This window comes from Myxocyprinus asiaticus, chromosome 3, assembly GCF_019703515.2.
Source record: "Myxocyprinus asiaticus isolate MX2 ecotype Aquarium Trade chromosome 3, UBuf_Myxa_2, whole genome shotgun sequence".
NCBI classification, from domain to species: Eukaryota; Metazoa; Chordata; class Actinopteri; order Cypriniformes; family Catostomidae; genus Myxocyprinus; species Myxocyprinus asiaticus.
Genome location: NC_059346.1, coordinates 60339877 through 60345876, shown reverse-complemented (window position 1 = coordinate 60345876; position 6000 = coordinate 60339877).

Genomic DNA, 6000 nt, shown 5'->3' with positions numbered 1-6000 from the left:
GTGCCTTTTACTTTCTACGCATTTCTATTTCCCCATTTATTTATTTTTTAACGTCCCTAGCTGACCTCAAGAAAACGTAAGGAGAGCGCTGACGCTATTGCTGGCCAATCAGATCGTGAAAAGTGACACCGAACATTTTTGTTCACCAATACGTTCACAGAGTCATTGTGACTGACACAAAATAATGCAATAGTGGTTCACGAGTCCCTAACTACCCCGAGTGCCCCCCCATCTCCCTCCCGTCTAGACAATGACAGGTGTGTGTGCGCGCGCGCGCGGTCTACTCTAGACAAGGAATAATCAGCCTTCAAGCCTTAGTGATTTTTTTTTAGTTGACGCGCGGGGTTTGACATAAATGAATTTTTAGCTACAGAACAATCGTTGTAATACGTAGTTTTACAAAATAATGATCGTGATCGTGCCTCAGTGTTATGATGGCGGTGATCAATAATAAAAGCATATCATGAATATTTTATGTCTAGATATAGTGATATTGGATGATTGGAGTAAAAGTGACTTGCCAGTAACGGTTTCTTGCGGCCAAAGAGACGTTTATACCATTTTTGCGTAATTTTTTATGTTGTCATAAGGGTTTTCGACCTTGCCCCACGTAAATATTTCGTCACATGCAACAATCCCTCTCCTCCATAATATCATGCTGCTTAGAATGAGCTTTCCTTGATAATGAGTTCCCCCTGCCGGATATATACATGAACAGCAACGTTTTTACTCCGTGGTTCACCAGGGGACACGCGCACCGTCTGCCCTACATAACATGCACCCATTGTAGGCCGAGGTGTCAGTTGAGGACGACTTGCAACCTAGAAACGGAGGTTTCGCCCCTTCTTCTCTTTGTCAGTCGTATTGTAAACGTTGGCTAAGGGTCTTCTGATGTAAAAACTTTACTAAAATACATCTTAACATTGAAATTAACTTACAGAGCTGATAGTACGAATGTTTTTTTGTTTTTTTTTTTTCTGCGTTTGAACAAACCGTGTCTTGCAGACCACTCACGATTCTTTATAAAAGGCGCTGTCCCAGGCAACTGTTGTCTGTTCGCCCAATGACATCATCCAGTCTTTTGTAGACAGTTGCCAGGGGTTACTTGATGACATTTCAAGCGATGAAACAGTCCTGCCCTAGATATATTAGAGATACGTGGTCCCATTTCCGAATTAACGTATAAAAGGACTAAATAAGCTTCATTTTCATTTTGAGCAAAGGTAATGTATTTGATATGCTTTATTAACCAGTCTGACATTTAGTGAATGTTGAATATTTGAGTAATGATGCTAAGCGGAAGTACACTTCGTGACTTAAACATTGTATATGTCGTTATTAGTTCTACAACATAAAGTTTATGAGATGGCAGATTCCGGTCTAGCAGAAAAAGTGCTTATCACCGAAAGTGCGGAGACTATTCGCCCTAGTCTAGTGTTCACGGATCCCTATGAACGCTCTGTGAAGTATATGGAGTCTCATAATATTCTTCAGATTTTTCAGGTGAGACAGAACAAAGCTGCAGTTACTGCTTAGATATTTTCGCACGATGAAAATGGTAGACAGTGATGGATAGTTCAGCACAAAATGGCGAAGGACAATTTAGAACACAGTTGCAAAATAGCAGCAAAGTAAACAAAAACTTTGTTAAAATGTATTAAAATACATTGTCTGCATTACTTTAGTTTATTTCATTAAACGAAATGTTGTTAAAACATAATACTCCTTTTGGCTTTTAGGGACTAGAATGGTTGTTCACTATATTTTTCTTTCACAGTCTCCTTTGTCCTCTTTTAGGACATCACGGAGAAGCTGGTTTTTGATAGGCCAGATGATCCACTTCAGTTCATGTTAGAACAGGTATTATTTTATATATATATATATATATATATATATATATATATATATATATATATATATTTAAAATGATCTTTTTGTATTTTCATATTAATTTAGGCTTTTATAGCTTATATATAGATTTGTTTCAGACAAGCAGAAACTAGAAGACTGTCTGTCTACAGTATATCCAATATGTGATAACCGAATTGTTAAGTTTTTCAAGAAAATGTTTTCATGACTCATGAAAATATATTTAGGTCAAATGCATGTCAAATATTTTGCAGACTTGTACATTTTTTTTTATTTTTTATTTATTTATTTATTTATTTTAATCTCAGATGAAATCATATAAAAAATATAGGGGAGATTGGGCTAGTTTTTTACTCTAGTCAATATTTCTCAGGGTAGGTGTATTTTTGAAAGTCAGTTTCTTTAGGCAAAATGGAAAAAAACATACAGTGTTGTCACACTATGTGAAGGTAAGTTGTCACAATGGAAACGGCAAATAAATAGCCAATCAATAAAACAGCACTAATGTAAAAGATAACATACAAAAATATCAAACCATTGTTTTGGCAGACAAATATTGTAATTAATAAATTGTATACATTCATAATATTTAAAACACATATGACAACTTGCCTCAACCTGACATTTATAAAAAATACACTTGTCCAGAGAACACAATTCAAGCTTTTTGTTAAAATCTACCTTGAATATATACAGCTCTGGGAAAATGTATAATTTTCTCTGGATTTACTATTTACAGATATGTGTTTGAGTAAAATGAATATTTTTGTTTAATTCTATAAAGTACTGACAAAATTTCTCCCAAATTCCAAATAAAAATATTGTCATTTAGAGCATTTATTTGCAGAAATTGACAACTGGTCAAAGTAACAAAAAATATGCCGTGTTTTCAGACCTCGAATAATGGAAAGAAAACAAGTTCATATTCATTTTTAAACAACACAATACTAATGTTTTAACTTAGGAAGAGTTCAGAAATCAATATTTGGTGGAATAACCCTGATTTTCAATCACAGCTTTCATGCGTCTTGGCATGCTCTCTACCAGTCTTTCACATTGCTGTGGGGTGACTTTATGCCACTCCTGGCACTAAAATTCAAGCAGCTCAGCTTTGTTTGATGGCTTTTGGCCATCCATCTTCCTCTTGATCACATTGCAGAGGTTTCAATGGGGTTCAGGTCTGGAGATTGGGCTGGCCATGACAGGGTCTTGATCCAGTGGTCCTCCATCCTCCATTGACCTGGCTATGTGGCATGGAGCATTGTCCTGCTGGAAAAAACAATCCTCAGAGTTGGGGAACATTGTCAGAGCAGAAGGAAGCAAGTTTTTTCCAGGAAAACCTTGTACGTGGCTTGATTCATGCGTCCTTCACAAAGACGAATCTGCCCGATTCCAGCCTTGCTGAAGCACCCCCAGATCATCACCGATCCTCCACCTGATCGTCTAATGGTTAGACGGAGACCTGGAGAGGCCTTCAAGCCACAGTGTCTCACGCCCACTGTGAAATTTGTGTAGGATCGATGATGATCTGTGGTGCTTCAGCAAGGCTGGAATTGGGCAAATTAATCTTTGTGAAGGACACATGAATTAAGCCATCAAACAAAGCCGAGCTGCTTGAATTTTTGCGCCAGGAGTGACATTAAGTCACCCAACAGCAGTGTGAAAGACTGGTAGAGAGCACGCCAAGATGCATGAAAGCTGTGATTGAATATTAGGGTTATTCCACCAAATATTGATTTCTAAACTCTTCCTAAGTTAAAACATTAGTATTGTGTTGTTTAAAAATGAATATGAACTTGTTTTCTTTGCATTGTTCGAGGTCTGAAAACACTGCATCTTTTTTTGTTATTTTGACCAGATGTCATTTTCTGCAAATAAATGCTCTAAAAGACAATTTTTTATTTTGAATTTGGAAGAAATGTTGTCAGTTCTTTATAGAATAAAACAAATATGTTCATTTTACTCAAACACATATCTATAAATAGTAAATCCAGAGAAACTGATAATTTTTGAGTGGTCTCTTAATTTTTTCCAGAGCTGTACATATATATAGAGTTGTGCTCAAAAGGTTGCATACCCTGGCAGAAATTGTGAAATTTTGGCATTGATTTTGAAAATATGACTGATCATGCAAAAAAAACTGTCTTTTATTTAAGGATAGTGATCATATGAAGCCATTTATTATCACATAGTTGTTTGGCTCTTTTTTAAAATCATAATGATAACAGAAATCACCCAAATGGCCCTGATCAAAAGTTTACATACCCTTGAATGTTTGGCCTTGTTACAGACACACAAGGTGACACACACAGGTTTAAATGGCAATTAAAGGTTATTTTCCCACACCTGTGGCTTTTTAAATTGCAATTAGTGTCTGTGTATAAATGGTCAAACGAGTTTGTTAGCTCTCATGTGGATGCACTGAGCAGGCTAGATACTGAGCCATGGGGAGCAGAAAAGAACTGTCAAAAGACAAAGGTAACAAGGTAATGGAACTTTATAAAGATGGAAAAGGATATAAAAAGTCTTGAAAATGCCAGTTAGTACTGTTCAATCACTATTAAGAAGTGGAAAATTCGGGGATCTCTTGATACCAAGCCAAGGTCAGGTAGACCAAGAAAAATTTCAGCCACAACTGCCAGAAGAATTGTTCGGGATACAAAGAAAAACCCACAGGTAACCTCAGGAGAAATACAGGCTGCTCTGGAAAAAGACGGTGTGGTTGTTTCAAGGAGCACAATACGACGATACTTGAACAAAAATGTGCTGCATGGTCAAGTTGCCAGAAAGAACCCTTTACTGCACCATTGCCACAAAAAAGCCTGGTTACAATATGCCCAACAACACCTTGACATGCCTCACAGTTTCTGGCACACTGTAATTTGGAGTGACGAGACCAAAATAGAGCTTTATGGTCACAACCATAAGCACTATGTTTGGAGAGGGGTCAACAAGGCCTATTGTGAAAAGAATACCATCCCCACTGTGAAGCATGGTGGTGGCTCACTGATGGGGGTGTGTGAGCTCTAAAAGCACGGGGAATCTTGTGAAAATTGATGGCAAGATGAATGCAGCATGTTATCAGAAAATACTGGCAGACAATTTGCATTCTTCTGCACGAAAGCTGCGCATGGGACGCTCTTGGACTTTCCAGCACAACAATGACCCTAAGCACAAGGCCAAGTTGAACCTCCAGTGGTTACAGGAGAAAAAGGTGAAAGTTCTGGAGTGGCCATCAGAGTCTCCTGACCTTAATATCATCGAGCCACTCTGGGGAGATCTTAAACGTGCGGTTCATGCAAGACGACCAAAGACTTTGCATGACCTGGAGGCATTTTGCCAAGACAAATGGGCAGCTATACCACCTGCAAGAATTTGGGGCCTCATAGATAACTATTACAAAAGACTGCACGCTGTCATTGATGCTAAAGGGGGCAATACACAATATTAAGAACTAAGGGTATGCAGAAATGTGTTTTGCCTGCTCATTCATGTTTTCTTTAAAAATGGTACATATATTACCAATTCTTCAAGGGTATGCAAACTTTTAAGCACAACTGTGTATATATATATATAGTTGACCCTTACCTGAAAGTCTGTCAGTGTGGTTGTATTGCGTTCACTTGTTTGCCCGACAGCTATATCAATACATATGAAAATACTGGAATTGAAATTGGAGATTGGAGGGTAGAATATACACTATATTGCCAAAAGTATTCGCTCATCTGCCTTTAGACGCATATGAACTTAAGTGACATCCCATTCTTAATCCATAGGGTTTAATATGACGTCGGCCCACCCTTTGCAGCTATAACAGCTTCAACTCTTCTGGGAAGGCTTTCCACAAGGTTTAGGAGTATGTTTATGGGAATTTTTGACCATTCTTCCAGAAGCGCATTTGTGAGGTCAGACACTGATGTTGGACGAGAAGGCCTGGCTCGTAGTCTTCGCTCTAATTCATCCCAAAGGTGCTCTGTCGGGTTGAGGTCAGGTCTCTGTGCAGGCCAGTCAAGTTCTTCCACACCAAACTCGCTCATCCATGTCTTTATGGACCTTGCCTTGTGCACTGGTGCGCAGTCATGTTGGAACAGGAAGGGGCCATCCCCAAAGTGTTCCCACAAAGTTGGGAGC